Source organism: Bombina bombina, chromosome 5 (genome assembly GCF_027579735.1).
Source record: "Bombina bombina isolate aBomBom1 chromosome 5, aBomBom1.pri, whole genome shotgun sequence".
Classification (NCBI taxonomy): Eukaryota; Metazoa; Chordata; class Amphibia; order Anura; family Bombinatoridae; genus Bombina; species Bombina bombina.
In genome coordinates this window covers 1,090,284,324-1,090,303,860 of record NC_069503.1, presented here as the reverse complement: position 1 = coordinate 1,090,303,860, position 19,537 = coordinate 1,090,284,324, and positions in this window count along the sequence as shown.

The following is a 19,537-nucleotide window of genomic DNA, read 5'->3' as shown; positions in this document are numbered from 1 at the left end:
TTTGAAGTTTGATGGGTTTTACTATGTAGACAGGTGCTTGCCTATGGGCTGCTCTTTGTCTTTTGCTCTCTGAGTGTTCCAGTTCCTTCCTGCACTGGTTTGTGCAGGAGTCAGCTGTAGTCGGGGCAGTGGCCCATTACCTAGATGATTTTTTATTAGTGGGTAGTTCAGATTCCGACAAATGTGAGCGCTCAATGGCAGTCATGAGGTCTCTCTGTAGCCGAGGAATGCCGTCTACCTCCAGAGAAGGTAAAGAAATTACTTAAAGGGACATAAAACTCATATGCTAAATCACTTAAAACTGATGCAGTATAACTGTAAAAAGCTGACAGGAAAATATCACCTGAGCATCTCTATGTAAAAAATGAAGATATTTTACCTCACAATTTCCTCAGCTCAGCAGAGTAAATTCTGTGTAAAAAGTTATACTCAGCTGCTGTCCAGCTGCAGGTAAAAAAAATAATTAAGAAATGAACTGCAACCAATCAGCATCAGCAGTGCTGAGGTCATGAACTCTTTTACTGTGATCTCATGAGATTTGACTTAACTCTCATGAGATTTCATAGTAAACTTCTTTAATCTGAATAGGGAAATAACATGAGAATGCACAAGGCTCAATCCCTTAGCTGTCCGGGGACAGACATACTGATTTGCTGCTTAGAAGTCCTTTACAATGGGTTGTGGCTACTGATGAACTTTTGAGGTAAAATATCTTTCTTTTTTACATAGAGATGTTCAGGTGATATTTTCTAGTCAGCTTTTTACAGCTATGCTGCATCACTTTCAAGTGTTTCAACATTTGGGTATCATGGCCCTTTAAGGAGGTCAGAGATGTGGCCTGTGCGTTATCCATTTCAGTCCCATCTCAGCCTGCTTAATTTTGTAGGCAGAGTCATTCCCATGGGTCGCGTATTTAATAGGAGGCTCGAGGAACAGTTGAGAGGTCCCCAAGGGGGGAAGAAACGTTTTAGTCGATATGAGGGAGGACTTGCATGTTTGGGACAAATTCCTGTCCCATTTCAATGGCGTTTGTCTGTGGAGGGCTGATTCAATCTTGAACCAGACTTTGCATCTGTTCACAGATGCTGCTGGGGGATTTGGTTATGGAGCTTATTTAGAAGGTGAATGGAGCACAGCTCCATGGCCGACTGAGTGGGTATCCGGTAGTCTTACAAAGAACTTAACATTGCTGAAACTATTCCCTTTTGTTATGGCCATTAAGTTGTCGGGAGCTAAATTGGCCAATAAGACGGTGGTATTCTCGACGGACAACATGAGTGTGGTGTACACCATAAATCGGTTGTCCGCATCCTCTCCAGAAAAAGTCAGATACATTAGACATCTTGTTCTGCGCTGTTTACAGCTCAATGATTTTCAGCATGTAACGTCCCCGGGGTGCATAATGTAGTGGCAGATGCACTATCCAGGTTTAGATGGGACGAGTTTTGTAGGGTGGTTCCAAGGCAGCTACGTTAGGTTTACCCTGCCCCTTATTTCTCTGGCAGTTGGCAGTATCTGGGTGTCCGTCATTCTTTTAGTGAAGGCTTCACTGGCTCCCAAAACCTGGAAGGCATACGAGTCTTATTGGAAGGGATGGGAGTCTTTCTGCAAGCAGAGAGGTTACAGCATTCATCAGGCAGCACAGGTACATGTGATAGAATGGCTGGCGTGTGTGTTTGAGACAGGAGGGTGTGACAAAGGCGTCCGCTCAGAGCAGACTTTCAGCAATTGCCTTTTTCAGCAAGGGTATGGGCATTCCAGAATTTGCTAACTCCTTCCTGATGAAACAGGTGCTCAAGGGGTGGGGAAGGGCTGAGGTAAGGCCCAAAGACAAGAGGGAGCCTATTTCTCTGCTACGGCTGTGTGAGTTAGTTCGGGTGTTAGAGGCGGTGTGTACGTCCAACTATGAGGTGACGCTGTTTAAAGCCACTTTTTCTCTAGCTATGGCAGGAGCATTGCGTGTGAGTGAATTGGTGTCTTCTGCTAGAGTGAGAGGGCATCCAGTATGAGCATTTACATTCCTCAGAGATGGGATTTCTTCTCTTTGTCCCAAGGTCCAATTCCGATCAGGAAGGGAAGGAGCCTTGACTGCCTATAGGCAGGCATGAAATAAAAAAGTGTTGCCCAGTGGATAGTTTAGAGGCCTACCTGAGGGTTAGGCCCCCAGGGCCGAAGGAGTTCTTTGTGCATGAAAACTCCTCGGTTCTGTCTCTATTTCAGTTCAAAAAAGTGCTCTCATTAGCGGCGAAATCTAGTGTCTTGGATATATCACGCATAGCTTCTCATTCATTCAGAATCAGTGCTGCGACTAGTGCCACGGCTCGAGGGTCCTTCATTGGGGAAATTAAGCGATTGGGTTGGTGGCGATCAGGGCGATATAGAACGTACATTAGGCCTTTAAATAAGGACAGCTAGGTCCTTCCTGGGGGGGGACTCAGCCTATATCCTAGATCCATATATTCAGGATACTTGTGTTTGATAGAGCTGATATTTGAGAGGGTACCTTTTTTGTGATAATTTATTGCAATTAAATTTTTGATAGGTAGATCTGTTTGACCGGAGCGGTTGATGCGCGGAGGCGGAGGTCCAGGCAAAGGTCCAAGGTTGAGGTCAAGGTGGTGGTCCAGGCAAAGGTCCAAGGCAGAGGTCCAAGGTGGAAGTCCAGGCGGAGGTCCATCAATCAAACGTGTAGGCCCTCTTCATTAGGGCTGCTAAAATCTTATTGGCTGTTCAAATCAGCCAGTAGGATTTAAGCAGCTATTCTATTGGCTGACAGTTCTCATTCTATTGGCTGATTCGAATCAGCCAATAGAATGAGAGCTAATTAAATCCTATTGGCTGATTTGAACAGCCAATAGGATTTTAGCAGCCCTAATTCCTATTGGCTGATTCAAAATTTTCAGCCAATTGGAATGCAATGGTACCCCTAGTATAAAAGGGGTACCTTGCATTTTAATCCTCAGTGTGCGACAGATGATCGCATGAAGAGGACCTCCATGTCGGATCGATGGACCTCTGCCTCGACCTCTGCATTGAATCTCTGCCTGGACCTCCGCCTTGGACCTTCACCTGGACCTCCGCCTTGGAACTTTGCCTGGACCTCCGCCTCCGCGCATCAACCACTCAGCCTCTGCAGGGATGAATTAGATGCCGGTCATGTAATGTATAAAGTTGGAGCCACCTGGATGAAGACCTCTCGCTGCCTGGATGTCCGGACTTCAGAAACTGTAAGTGGATCATTGGGTGTTAGTGTTAGGATTTTTTAAACTTTTTAGGGTGTTTTTCTTTTTAGTTTAGGGTTTGGGCTTTTCTTAAAAGAGCTAAATGCCCTTTTCAGGGCAATGCAAAAGAGCTAAATGGCCTTTTAAGGGCAATGCCCATACAAATGCCCTTTTCAGGGCAATGGGAAGCTTAGGTTTTTGTTAATGTTAGGTTTTTTTAATTTTTTGGGGGGTTGGTTGGGTAGTGGGTTTTACTGTTGGGGGTCTACAAAACATAAAAAAGACAGATGCGCCACATGGCCCAATATTGTATGTTCAGCGGGGTAGATATATTCTAGTGGTGTCAATATTAACTCACAATCTAGGGAGCACTTCAGTTAGTGCAGCAGGAGCAGTCTGGGATCAATCACAGTCACCCAGCAGACCGACCTCTAGGTCAAAATAGTATGGTTCTGTAGTGGAGATACAAGCAAAAACAAAAGTGCCTATATGGCCTAGTACTGTTTGAACCAGAAGATGGTGTTCTGTATATTTGAAAATATACTCACAATTTGTATAGCATCTTCATTGATGCTAATCAGGCAGGAAGGGATCAATGCAGTCACCCAACAGACTATGGCAGGTTTTCACAGCAGGCAGAGCCGCAGAGCTCTCAAGAATCAGGTTAGGTCCAAATGATACACAATAGCAAGTGTTTAAATAAAAAGTTGGTACTTTACTAGATAAAACCAATAAAAACAAGCGACGCGTTTCTCAGTCTCAGACTGTTTCCTCAGGCTTAATAAAATAGTTTACAAACACTTGCTTTATATACCTAACCAAACTAATTACCACAATTGACACCACTTGTTGTGGGTGTGGTCTATGACATCATTAGTATCCTAGCTGCAGAAATATTTTGACAACAACAATGTCTACATATACCCAATTTGTATGTTCTAAATCACACAATATAAATATACATTGTAACATACAATGCATAAATTCATCACAGATGGTTTATACAATACAAATATATATAAAAACAATTTGCATGTTTTTTTGTGAAGCAGACCAAAAACAATTGTAACTTGTGATGGACGAATTAGTCATAAATCATAATTCATTATATACAATGTATAAGCTAAACATATATAGATTAAACACTTTAGTTATTTCTACACAGTTCCTTATTTTGTTATTTCTAACAGATCATTCTCAAACGGCATTTCGATGACACCATTTTTTGTTTACTGTTATGCACAACAATAAGCAAACTATACATGTGAAACTAAACATATTTAAACCTACATTATACAATAAATATCTGCTGTTGTTTGAAACAAACATTGCTGGCACATGAAGGAGATACTTTAAAAATAAACTGTTCCTTTTATGAGGTTGTTTTATTATTAAATATATATATGCACACATATGTTTTAAGAGAAAAAAACATTTATGAAACAAATAAGAATCTTCTGAAAATAAAAATGAAGTGGAACGTGGCCAGTGGCCACTTAGAAGGCCAGAGATAGTCCATTGCAGAAAAAGCGCAACCAGAGCACCATTTCCACAATCATTGCCAAAGGGGGCCAGTGTCCACTTATTAACAATTTAAAAACATTTTTTTTTTTTTTTTTTTTTTTTTGGGGGGGGGGGTTGGCACCTTTTTTTTTTTACATTTATTTTTGTTTTTTTATTTTGGTTTTTTGAACCAATTTTTTTTCATTCTCATTAAGGGGCCGATTTTATAAAATTCACCAGTCAACACTAGGGATGGGCGAATGTGTTTATATCAGAATTCGAATGTTAGAACTATTGTTATTGTAGAAATTTGATTTACATAATCGAATGTTGATAAGAACGAATATTCTTAAAAATTCGATTTTCGAATGTTATTTACAGTTTTAAAATGTCACATTCGAATTTGAATGTCACATTCGAACTCGAATGTCACATTCGAATTCGAATGTCGCATTCGAATTCGAATGTTACATTCGAATATCACATTCGAATTCGAATATTACATTTATAAAACACAATTGTAGACTAGAAACACTATTTCGAATGTCATATTCGAATCGAATATCACATTCGAATCGAATGTCACATTTAAAACACAGTATTAGACTAGAAATACTATTTCAAATTCGAATGTAACATTCAAAATTGAATATTACATTTATTAAACGCAGTATTAGACTAGAAATACTATTTCGAATTTAAATGTCACATTCGAATTCAAATGTCACATTCGAATTCGAATATTACATTTCGAAATTGAATGAATACATAGCTAAACATTCTATTATTCTAACGAATATTTTTGAATTTTATTGAAAAATTCGAAAACGAAAATTCGAAAATAGAATGTTAGAATGTTATATAAACATTCGAAATTCGATTAGAATGAACGAATGTATCAAAATTCGTTTTAAATTTTGAGTTTTTAGAAACATTCGTCGATCCCTAGTCAACACATGGTTTTCCATGCCACCACTTGCAGGGCGGCCCTTCATGGAATTCGATAAAAAAAAAGGGGCTGTCCCTGCGAGTGGCTGGATGTCTCCCATAAATAATTAAAGCTCTCTGTTATGTAAAAGCTTGCAATGGAGGCCGAAGTACAGAGGGAGACAACGCGTATGTTTAAACTTTAATATTACGCCTAATACAGATCAAATGAATCTTTTTTTCAGTGCTCTGTTCCTTAAATTTACTGTTATTTTTGAATGCACGTGTTTTTCTTTCAGAGTAATTCATTTTTTGAGTATTTTGATAAAAGTGAAAATGTTTATAGAATTACACTGGGATTTGAAAGAAAATGTTATACACTCCTGTGGAATACCAATATTCAGCCTATTTTGCACAAACACTTATGCTTTGTATTTTGTACCTTTAAGTACACATTTCTATCACCTAGATTACAAGTTGTGCATTCATGTTTTAACGCTGAAAAAAATGGTAATTTCAGCGTCAATACAGCAATGCAGCCATTACAAGTCTTGTCGGTATAGCTGTATCGCAAGCCTTTTAGCCTGTAACACAACGTCAGTCCCGCACTCGTAAAATTAACGTTTTTTCATGGGACTTACATAGCGCAGCCATTACGAGTTTTGCGGTGAGGCTACAAAGCTTGCGTTCCAGCCTATACCAACATGATCTGTTACGCCATCAGAGAGCAGTAGTTATGAGTTTTACTAAACAAAACTGTTACATAAAACTCATAACTAAAGTGTTACAAAGTACGCTAAACAACCATAAACTACCTAATAACCCCTAAACCGAGGCCCTCCCGCATCGCAAATACTATATTAAAGTTATTAACCCCTAATCTGCCGCTCCCTGACACTGCCACCACTATAATAAACCTATTAACCCCTTAACCGCAAGTCCCCCACAATGAAATATACTAAATTAAACTATTAACCCCTAAAGCGAAAGCCCCCACATTGCAATAAACTAATATAAACTATTAAAGCCTAAACTGAAAGCCCCCACATTGCAATAAACTAATTTAAGCTAGTAACCCCTAAACCTAACGCCCCCTAACTTTATATTAAAATTACAATTTCCCTATCTTAAATTAAATTAAAACTTACCTGTCAAATTAAAAAAACTAAGTTTAAACTAACAAACTAATATAACTATTAAACTAAAATTAAACTAACTACCAATTAAAGAAAACTAAAATATACTACAAAAAAATTGTAACACTACTAAAAAAATTACAAACTAATTACAAAAAATAACAAACACTAAATTACGAAAAATAACAAACGAAATTATCAAAAATAAAAATGAATTACACCTAATCTAATAGCCCTATAAAAATAAAAAAGCCCACCCAAAATAAAAAAAACCCTAGCCTACAATAAACTACCAATAGCCCTTAAAAGAGCCTTTTGTAGGGCATTGCCCTAAGCTAAACAGCTCTTTTACCTGTAAAAGAAATTACAAAGACCCCCCAACAGTAAAATTCTATAAGAGTAGGGGGCGCCCTAAATTACAATTGTAACAATGGTAAGGTGTAATACTATAAGGTATAATACTCTAGTATACAATTTTCTAGCAATCAGATCAGAATAATCAAATGTCAAATACAATAAAGGAGAAGAAAAAAAAAAAAAAAAAAAAGGAAGAATTAAATAATAAATAAAGATTTATAATGCCACAACAAATCGTGTGACACTCTATTCAACAAGTGAGCGACACTTGATATTAATTGTAACAGTTCAGGTTACTTGGTAGAAAGTCACTGTGTGGAGAACAGATATTATAGAGGCAGCAATCTGTAAAGAATCCGGCCGGGATCCCAAGAAGATGATCTACAAAACATAAAAAAGACAGATGCGCCACATGGCCCAATATTGTATGTTCAGCGGGGTAGATATATTCTAGTGGTGTCAATATTAACTCACAATCTAGGGAGCACTTCAGTTAGTGCAGCAGGAGCAGTCTGGGATCAATCACAGTCACCCAGCAGACCGACCTCTAGGGCAAAATAGTATGGTTCTGTAGTGGAGATACAAGCAAAAACAAAAGTGCCTATATGGCCTAGTACTGTTTGAACCAGAGGATGGTGTTCTGTATATTTGAAAATATACTCACAATTTGTATAGCATCTTCATTGATGCTAATCAGGCAGGAAGGGATCAATGCAGTCACCCAACAGACTATGGCAGGTTTTCACAGCAGGCAGAGCCGCAGAGCTCTCAAGAATCAGGTTAGGTCCAAATGATACACAATAGCAAGTGTTTAAATAAAAAGTTGGTACTTTACTAGATAAAACCAATAAAAACAAGCGACGCGTTTCTCAGTCTCAGACTGTTTCCTCAGGCTTAATAAAATAGTTTACAAACACTTGCTTTATATACCTAACCAAACTAATTACCACAATTGACACCACTTGTTGTGGGTGTGGTCTATGACATCATTAGTATCATAGCTGCAGAAATATTTTGACAACAACAATGTCTACATATACCCAATTTGTATGTTCTAAATCACACAATATAAATATACATTGTAACATACAATGCATAAATTCATCACAGATGGTTTATACAATACAAATATATATAAAAACAATTTGCATGTTTTTTTGTGAAGCAGACCAAAAACAATTGTAACTTGTGATGGATGAATTAGTCATAAATCATAATTCATTATATACAATGTATAAGCTAAACATATATAGATTAAACACTTTAGTTATTTCTACACAGTTCCTTATTTTGTTATTTCTAACAGATCATTCTCAAACGGCATTGCCCCATTGTGATCCCTAGTAGAGAAGTAATACACTTTGTGTTAATAGTACTCAAACAGGCATTAGTATTAAGGCCATTGATTTATCTTAATCTAAATTACAGATGCAATGACATTACCCTTTTGTAATGAGGAATATTCCTACTAGGGAGTGAATCGAGATAAACCAAGCTTGTACGTTGATTTCAAAGCTAGATCGCTTACTTTATTCAAACCGCCAGTTTGACTTTCTAAATGGCGTGCATGTGAAGCTAGTGCGCATGTCCGTAGCGTTACCATAGGTACCCGGAGACCTATTCGGCTCCACGCTAAGCGCAAGTGAATGTGATTGCGTGATAGGATAATGTAATCCTATGAGTGAGAGTAGCTATTGGCTGGGTTCCATCTAGGGGCGTTGGTTATACCAATCGCTCTGAGCATTGTCAACACTAGCGCTAAAAATATTCTACCTATAATTAATGATCACAATATTGTCATGTTGATGATTATTGTTATTTGCTATTATATCATACACAAAATGTATTATATAGAATTAAGGTGTATATATATTATATTACTAGATAAAGTGATAACATAGTAGTTGACATGATATGTGGGGATTATATGTCGGCGTTTCTTAATGCAGTCAGCGCATGCGTATGCGCTCGTCTATAGGTCATTACATAGCGAGAGCGCATGCGTATGAAAGAGTAGGCACATTGGGTCTAGCCAATGAAAGAGAGTAGAGCCTTGGGCCAATCAAATGGTGGTTTCCCATCATGTGATGTGCCCGATTTCGTCACTAGAATGTATGTTATAGATCGGAGCTGCGAGTAGCAGGTACAATCCATAACATTGGAGGCGGAACTGTTAAAGACAGTCTGCTAGATAATAGTTAATAATAAAGTCAGTGCGTTCATGTAGGGCTAGATGTACAGGTCAAAGAAGTATAATCCTTGATAATAAGCGACTACTGTATTTATCGAGTCACTGATCCCATAACAAACTCATAATAGGCACCATTCAGCAATATTATAACCAATCAAATTAATAAATAACTGTTGTATATCGGTAGGGAACAGAGTCTGTGAAGAGGTGTAAAATGTTATTAATATAAATATTAGAGAGCGACACACGCTCACTGTAGGCTACAAATTATTGGGCATAATAAAGTGTTAAATTAGCATGTTTGTTCCTAACCATCAAACTCCATGTAGACAATAATGGCAGTTTAGTTCTTAAAATTCAGATTGCTATTAAACTATGGTGGACGTGAGTGAAGTGAAGTGTGTAATGTATGTTTTTAGCAAGTAAAAATCATAATTCAACTGACCTTTCCTAAATAAATACATAACATTTTAATATTCCCTAAATAGTGAACTGCATTTATTGAAATCGTAAAAGACATATTAAAACAGAGTTGTTTAATTAGTAGGTATAAACATATTATAAGGAATGTTATAAAAATGGGTTATTCTTAATAGATGTTAGAAACACTGAAGTGATAGTAACTAAACAGAATCATATAAATTATCATGGTGCGATAGTGTAAGGACATACTAATGAGTGATGGTGAACTAGGAGTGTAAATGTAACAATAATAGGTAATAGTAACTGTAGTGAAATTTAGATACACCCACCATCAGTTAATTTTGTACATAATAATTTGTGAAAAACCTCATAATGGGTGAAAGTATATGTGATTGAGTGTCAAAAATAAGCTATTATTATAAAGAGATATAATAATAGATAAAACCTAAAAAAATAAATGTGTGAGTGAAGAGGCAACCCTATTAGATTAATAGGTTAGTAGAGACATGGAAATCTAAAGGCCAGGATTGTCAAACTTGCATTAATAGAGAGGAAATAGGTCCTATTTGGGCAGTTCCAGCTATAACTTGAGCCTGAATAGGTTACTGGGTTAACATAGTCAGATATTAAATGCAGCTAAATCTACACATTCGTTGAGCCCATCTGGTGCCAACGTGTGTAGTTTATGTATCCAGTAAGTCTCTCTACGACACAAACTAAGAAATGGATTGTGACTATTTCTAGAAATTTGTTCAATGGGTATTATTGATAGTGTTTTCATACTGCCTTTGTGTGCAAAAGCACAGTGTCTCGAAAGGCTGTGCTTCAGATATTTTCTTTTAATATTATAAGCGTGTTCATTCCAGCGTTTCTTAATAGCGCGACTCGTACGCCCTACATATTGAGCCCCACATTGGCAACTCACCAAATAGATGACATAGGTTGATTCACAAGATAGTCTCTTATTAATTTTGAAATGTTCTCCTGTCTGATTGGAGGAAAAGAGATTAGTGCCACTTTTAACAATTTTGCACATATTACATTTGCGCTTCATGCACTTGAAGATTCCATTTTGAGGGACAAAATTGCCCAAAAAGGTCTTCCTTTGGCCTATTCGATGGTTAGAGGTAACGGCCTTATCTCTTACGATCTTGCTAGGGGCTAGTTTATTTTTAAGGGTGGGAGCCCTTCTATAAACTATCCTAGGCTTGGACGGGATAAATTTTCTAAGATGTGGATCATCACAAATGATGGGCCAATGTCTAATTATGATTTTCTGAATCTCGCGAAAGTTACTGTTAAAACCAGTAATAAATAGCGGTGTTTTATTATACTTTTCAATAGTTCTTTCCCTTGTTTTATTTATTTGGTTCTTGTCTGATATAAAATAGGAGTTCCTGTCATCCTGTAATGCTCTAAGGTATCCTTTTTGGATAAGATCCAAAGGATAACCTTTTTCTAAGAATCTATCCTTCAGAATCAGTGATTGCCTTTTGTAACTTTCTACGGTGCTACAGTTTCGTCTTATCCTTCTAAACTGCCCATAGGGCACGTTTCTCTTCCAACTCATATAGTGGTTGCTGGAGAAATTTAGGAAACTGTTGCAATCGACTTTTTTGAAAAAAGTTTCTGACATAATTGTACCATCACTAGCGAATGATAGTGATAGATCCAAAAATTCTATCTTATTAGATTGGATATTGGAAGTAAATTCCAAATCAAATTCGTTGGCATTAAGTGATGTAGTAAATATGACCGCCTCCTCATGACTCCCCCTATACAAGATAAGTAGGTCGTCTATATATCGGCCATAGAACACCAGACCCGCACCCATAGGAGACCCATATATGTGTGTCTCCTCAAATTTGCCCATGGCACCAGATTCGCACCCAGTTTTGCCAATTTGTATATGGGCAAATTTGAGGAGACACACATATATGGGTCTCCTATGGGTGCGGGTCTGGTGTTCTATGGCCGATATATAGACGACCTACTTATCTTGTATAGGGGGAGTCATGAGGAGGCGGTCATATTTACTACATCACTTAATGCCAACGAATTTGATTTGGAATTTACTTCCAATATCCAATCTAATAAGATAGAATTTTTGGATCTATCACTATCATTCGCTAGTGATGGTACAATTATGTCAGAAACTTTTTTCAAAAAAGTCGATTGCAACAGTTTCCTAAATTTCTCCAGCAACCACTATATGAGTTGGAAGAGAAACGTGCCCTATGGGCAGTTTAGAAGGATAAGACGAAACTGTAGCACCGTAGAAAGTTACAAAAGGCAATCACTGATTCTGAAGGATAGATTCTTAGAAAAAGGTTATCCTTTGGATCTTATCCAAAAAGGATACCTTAGAGCATTACAGGATGACAGGAACTCCTATTTTATATCAGACAAGAACCAAATAAATAAAACAAGGGAAAGAACTATTGAAAAGTATAATAAAACACCGCTATTTATTACTGGTTTTAACAGTAACTTTCGCGAGATTCAGAAAATCATAATTAGACATTGGCCCATCATTTGTGATGATCCACATCTTAGAAAATTTATCCCGTCCAAGCCTAGGATAGTTTATAGAAGGGCTCCCACCCTTAAAAATAAACTAGCCCCTAGCAAGATCGTAAGAGATAAGGCCGTTACCTCTAACCATCGAATAGGCCAAAGGAAGACCTTTTTGGGCAATTTTGTCCCTCAAAATGGAATCTTCAAGTGCATGAAGCGCAAATGTAATATGTGCAAAATTGTTAAAAGTGGCAGTAATCTCTTTTCCTCCAATCAGACAGGAGAACATTTCAAAATTAATAAGAGACTATCTTGTGAATCAACCTATGTCATCTATTTGGTGAGTTGCCAATTTGGGGCTCAATATGTAGGGCGTACGAGTCGCGCTATTAAGAAACGCTGGAATGAACACGCTTATAATATTAAAAGAAAATATCTGAAGCACAGCCTTTCGAGACACTGTGCTTTTGCACACAAAGGCAGTATGAAAACACTATCAATAATACCCATTGAACAAATTTCTAGAAATAGTCACAATCCATTTCTTAGTTTGTGTCGTAGAGAGACTTACTGGATACATAAACTACACACGTTGGCACCAGATGGGCTCAACGAATGTGTAGATTTAGCTGCATTTAATATCTGACTATGTTAACCCAGTAACCTATTCAGGCTCAAGTTATAGCTGGAACTGCCCAAATAGGACCTATTTCCTCTCTATTAATGCAAGTTTGACAATCCTGGCCTTTAGATTTCCATGTCTCTACTAACCTATTAATCTAATAGGGTTGCCTCTTCACTCACACATTTATTTTTTTAGGTTTTATCTATTATTATATCTCTTTATAATAATAGCTTATTTTTGACACTCAATCACATATACTTTCACCCATTATGAGGTTTTTCACAAATTATTATGTACAAAATTAACTGATGGTGGGTGTATCTAAATTTCACTACAGTTACTATTACCTATTATTGTTACATTTACACTCCTAGTTCACCATCACTCATTAGTATGTCCTTACACTATCGCACCATGATAATTTATATGATTCTGTTTAGTTACTATCACTTCAGTGTTTCTAACATCTATTAAGAATAACCCATTTTTATAACATTCCTTATAATATGTTTATACCTACTAATTAAACAACTCTGTTTTAATATGTCTTTTACGATTTCAATAAATGCAGTTCACTATTTAGGGAATATTAAAATGTTATGTATTTATTTAGGAAAGGTCAGTTGAATTATGATTTTTACTTGCTAAAAACATACATTACACACTTCACTTCACTCACGTCCACCATAGTTTAATAGCAATCTGAATTTTAAGAACTAAACTGCCATTATTGTCTACATGGAGTTTGATGGTTAGGAACAAACATGCTAATTTAACACTTTATTATGCCCAATAATTTGTAGCCTACAGTGAGCGTGTGTCGCTCTCTAATATTTATATTAATAACATTTTACACCTCTTCACAGACTCTGTTCCCTACCGATATACAACAGTTATTTATTAATTTGATTGGTTATAATATTGCTGAATGGTGCCTATTATGAGTTTGTTATGGGATCAGTGACTCGATAAATACAGTAGTCGCTTATTATCAAGGATTATACTTCTTTGACCTGTACATCTAGCCCTACATGAACGCACTGACTTTATTATTAACTATTATCTAGCAGACTGTCTTTAACAGTTCCGCCTCCAATGTTATGGATTGTACCTGCTACTCGCAGCTCCGATCTATAACATACATTCTAGTGACGAAATCGGGCACATCACATGATGGGAAACCACCATTTGATTGGCCCAAGGCTCTACTCTCTTTCATTGGCTAGACCCAATGTGCCTACTCTTTCATACGCATGCGCTCTCGCTATGTAATGACCTATAGACGAGCGCATACGCATGCGCTGACTGCATTAAGAAACGCCGACATATAATCCCCACATATCATGTCAACTACTATGTTATCACTTTATCTAGTAATATAATATATATACACCTTAATTCTATATAATACATTTTGTGTATGATATAATAGCAAATAACAATAATCATCAACATGACAATATTGTGATCATTAATTATAGGTAGAATATTTTTAGCGCTAGTGTTGACAATGCTCAGAGCGATTGGTATAACCAACGCCCCTAGATGGAACCCAGCCAATAGCTACTCTCACTCATAGGATTACATTATCCTATCACGCAATCACATTCACTTGCGCTTAGCGTGGAGCCGAATAGGTCTCCGGGTACCTATGGTAACGCTACGGACATGCGCACTAGCTTCACATGCACGCCATTTAGAAAGTCAAACTGGCGGTTTGAATAAAGTAAGCGATCTAGCTTTGAAATCAACGTACAAGCTTGGTTTATCTCGATTCACTCCCTAGTAGGAATATTCCTCATTACAAAAGGGTAATGTCATTGCATCTGTAATTTAGATTAAGATAAATCAATGGCCTTAATACTAATGCCTGTTTGAGTACTATTAACACAAAGTGTATTACTTCTCTACTAGGGATCACAATGGGGCAATGCCGTTTGAGAATGATCTGTTAGAAATAACAAAATAAGGAACTGTGTAGAAATAACTAAAGTGTTTAATCTATATATGTTTAGCTTATACATTGTATATAATGAATTATGATTTATGACTAATTCATCCATCACAAGTTACAATTGTTTTTGGTCTGCTTCACAAAAAAACATGCAAATTGTTTTTATATATATTTGTATTGTATAAACCATCTGTGATGAATTTATGCATTGTATGTTACAATGTATATTTATATTGTGTGATTTAGAACATACAAATTGGGTATATGTAGACATTGTTGTTGTCAAAATATTTCTGCAGCTATGATACTAATGATGTCATAGACCACACCCACAACAAGTGGTGTCAATTGTGGTAATTAGTTTGGTTAGGTATATAAAGCAAGTGTTTGTAAACTATTTTATTAAGCCTGAGGAAACAGTCTGAGACTGAGAAACGCGTCGCTTGTTTTTATTGGTTTTATCTAGTAAAGTACCAACTTTTTATTTAAACACTTGCTATTGTGTATCATTTGGACCTAACCTGATTCTTGAGAGCTCTGCGGCTCTGCCTGCTGTGAAAACCTGCCATAGTCTGTTGGGTGACTGCATTGATCCCTTCCTGCCTGATTAGCATCAATGAAGATGCTATACAAATTGTGAGTATATTTTCAAATATACAGAACACCATCCTCTGGTTCAAACAGTACTAGGCCATATAGGCACTTTTGTTTTTGCTTGTATCTCCACTACAGAACCATACTATTTTGCCCTAGAGGTCGGTCTGCTGGGTGACTGTGATTGATCCCAGACTGCTCCTGCTGCACTAACTGAAGTGCTCCCTAGATTGTGAGTTAATATTGACACCACTAGAATATATCTACCCCGCTGAACATACAATATTGGGCCATGTGGCGCATCTGTCTTTTTTATGTTTTGTAGATCATCTTCTTGGGATCCCGGCCGGATTCTTTACAGATTGCTGCCTCTATAATATCTGTTCTCCACACAGTGACTTTCTACCAAGTAACCTGAACTGTTACAATTAATATCAAGTGTCGCTCACTTGTTGAATAGAGTGTCACACGATTTGTTGTGGCATTATAAATCTTTATTTATTATTTAATTCTTCCTTTTTTTTTTTTTTTTTTTTTTTTTTTTCTTCTCCTTTATTGTATTTGACATTTGATTATTCTGATCTGATTGCTAGAAAATTGTATACTAGAGTATTATACCTTATAGTATTACACCTTACCATTGTTACAATTGTAATTTAGGGCGCCCCCTACTCTTATAGAATTTTACTGTTGGGGGGTCTTTGTAATTTCTTTTACAGGTAAAAGAGCTGTTTAGCTTAGGGCAATGCCCTACAAAAGGCTCTTTTAAGGGCTATTGGTAGTTTATTGTAGGCTAGGGTTTTTTTTATTTTGGGTGGGCTTTTTTATTTTTATAGGGCTATTAGATTAGGTGTAATTCATTTTTATTTTTGATAATTTCGTTTGTTATTTTTCGTAATTTAGTGTTTGTTATTTTTTGTAATTAGTTTGTAATTTTTTTAGTAGTGTTACAATTTTTTTGTAGTATATTTTAGTTTTCTTTAATTGGTAGTTAGTTTAATTTTAGTTTAATAGTTATATTAGTTTGTTAGTTTAAACTTAGTTTTTTTAATTTGACAGGTAAGTTTTAATTTAATTTAAGATAGGGAAATTGTAATTTTAATATAAAGTTAGGGGGCGTTAGGTTTAGGGGTTACTAGCTTAAATTAGTTTATTGCAATGTGGGGGCTTTCAGTTTAGGCTTTAATAGTTTATATTAGTTTATTGCAATGTGGGGGCTTTCGCTTTAGGGGTTAATAGTTTAATTTAGTATATTTCATTGTGGGGGACTTGCGGTTAAGGGGTTAATAGGTTTATTATAGTGGTGGCAGTGTCAGGGAGCGGCAGATTAGGGGTTAATAACTTTAATATAGTATTTGCGATGCGGGAGGGCCTCGGTTTAGGGGTTATTAGGTAGTTTATGGTTGTTTAGCGTACTTTGTAACACTTTAGTTATGAGTTTTATGTAACAGTTTTGTTTAGTAAAACTCATAACTACTGCTCTCTGATGGCGTAACAGATCATGTTGGTATAGGCTGGAACGCAAGCTTTGTAGCCTCACCGCAAAACTCGTAATGGCTGCGCTATGTAAGTCCCATGAAAAAACGTTAATTTTACGAGTGCGGGACTGACGTTGTGTTACAGGCTAAAAGGCTTGCGATACAGCTATACCGACAAGACTTGTAATGGCTGCATTGCTGTATTGACGCTGAAATTACCATTTTTTTCAGCGTTAAAACATGAATGCACAACTTGTAATCTAGGTGATAGAAATGTGTACTTAAAGGTACAAAATACAAAGCATAAGTGTTTGTGCAAAATAGGCTGAATATTGGTATTCCACAGGAGTGTATAACATTTTCTTTCAAATCCCAGTGTAATTCTATAAACATTTTCACTTTTATCAAAATACTCAAAAAATGAATTACTCTGAAAGAAAAACACGTGCATTCAAAAATAACAGTAAATTTAAGGAACAGAGCACTGAAAAAAAGATTCATTTGATCTGTATTAGGCGTAATATTAAAGTTTAAACATACGCGTTGTCTCCCTCTGTACTTCGGCCTCCATTGCAAGCTTTTACATAACAGAGAGCTTTAATTATTTATGGGAGACATCCAGCCACTCGCAGGGACAGCCCCTTTTTTTTTATCGAATTCCATGAAGGGCCGCCCTGCAAGTGGTGGCATGGAAAACCATGTGTTGACTAGGGATCGACGAATGTTTCTAAAAACTCAAAATTTAAAACGAATTTTGATACATTCGTTCATTCTAATCGAATTTCGAATGTTTATATAACATTCTAACATTCTATTTTCGAATTTTCGTTTTCGAATTTTTCAATAAAATTCAAAAATATTCGTTAGAATAATAGAATGTTTAGCTATGTATTCATTCAATTTCGAAATGTAATATTCGAATTCGAATGTGACATTTGAATTCGAATGTGACATTTAAATTCGAAATAGTATTTCTAGTCTAATACTGCGTTTAATAAATGTAATATTCAATTTTGAATGTTACATTCGAATTTGAAATAGTATTTCTAGTCTAATACTGTGTTTTAAATGTGACATTCGATTCGAATGTGATATTCGATTCGAATATGACATTCGAAATAGTGTTTCTAGTCTACAATTGTGTTTTATAAATGTAATATTCGAATTCGAATGTGATATTCGAATGTAACATTCGAATTCGAATGCGACATTCGAATTCGAATGTGACATTCGAGTTCGAATGTGACATTCAAATTCGAATGTGACATTTTAAAACTGTAAATAACATTCGAAAATCGAATTTTTAAGAATATTCGTTCTTATCAACATTCGATTATGTAAATCAAATTTCTACAATAACAATAGTTCTAACATTCGAATTCTGATATAAACACATTCGCCCATCCCTAGTGTTGACTGGTGAATTTTATAAAATCGGCCCCTTAATGAGAATGAAAAAAAATTGGTTCAAAAAACCAAAATAAAAAACAAAAATAAATGTAAAAAAAAAAGGTGCCAACCCCCCCCCCCCAAAAAAAAAAAAAAAAAAAAAAATGTTTTTAAATTGTTAATAAGTGGACACTGGCCCCCTTTGGCAATGATTGTGGAAATGGTGCTCTGGTTGCGCTTTTTCTGCAATGGACTATCTCTGGCCTTCTAAGTGGCCACTGGCCACGTTCCACTTCATTTTTATTTTCAGAAGATTCTTATTTGTTTCATAAATGTTTTTTTCTCTTAAAACATATGTGTGCATATATATATTTAATAATAAAACAACCTCATAAAAGGAACAGTTTATTTTTAAAGTATCTCCTTCATGTGCCAGCAATGTTTGTTTCAAACAACAGCAGATATTTATTGTATAATGTAGGTTTAAATATGTTTAGTTTCACATGTATAGTTTGCTTATTGTTGTGCATAACAGTAAACAAAAAATGGTGTCATCGAAAATGGTAAGCATGGCACATATGTTTCAATGTAAAATCTAATTGATTATTGTCTCTTGTCTATGTAATGACACAAATGCCAATATTTAGAAATCACTATGACAAGGCTATTTTTAAGAATGACAAGCTCACTGCCATAGTTTTAAATGTTTTACAAAACATATTTGAAAAGTGTTATAGATACAATAACTGATCATATATTAACCCATTAAATATGTTTTAAAGGCTCATGAAAACCAATAGTTTTTAGGCCTGATTCAGATATCAAATACAATATTAAACATTCCAAATTAATTCAATTATTTATTTGCCTTCATTCTTCAGATATACTTTGTTGTTGAAATAGCAATGCAAATGGATGAGCCTATCACATGAGACATTTATGTGCAGCCAACAAGCATCATCTACGGAGCCTATTTAGATATGATTTTCAAAAAAAGATATCAAGAGAATGAATCAGATACTAATATTACATTAAAAGTTGAGTAAAATTCCATGCTTTAATTAAATTAAATCATGATATAAGAAATGTGGGTTTCATGTCACTTTAACCACACAACGTAAAGTTCATAAGGGTCTATTTACTAGTTCTATTTGAGATCTGATTATACAATGCTTACAACAATATGCTACATGGGCCCTTTAAAAACAAACAAACAAGAACA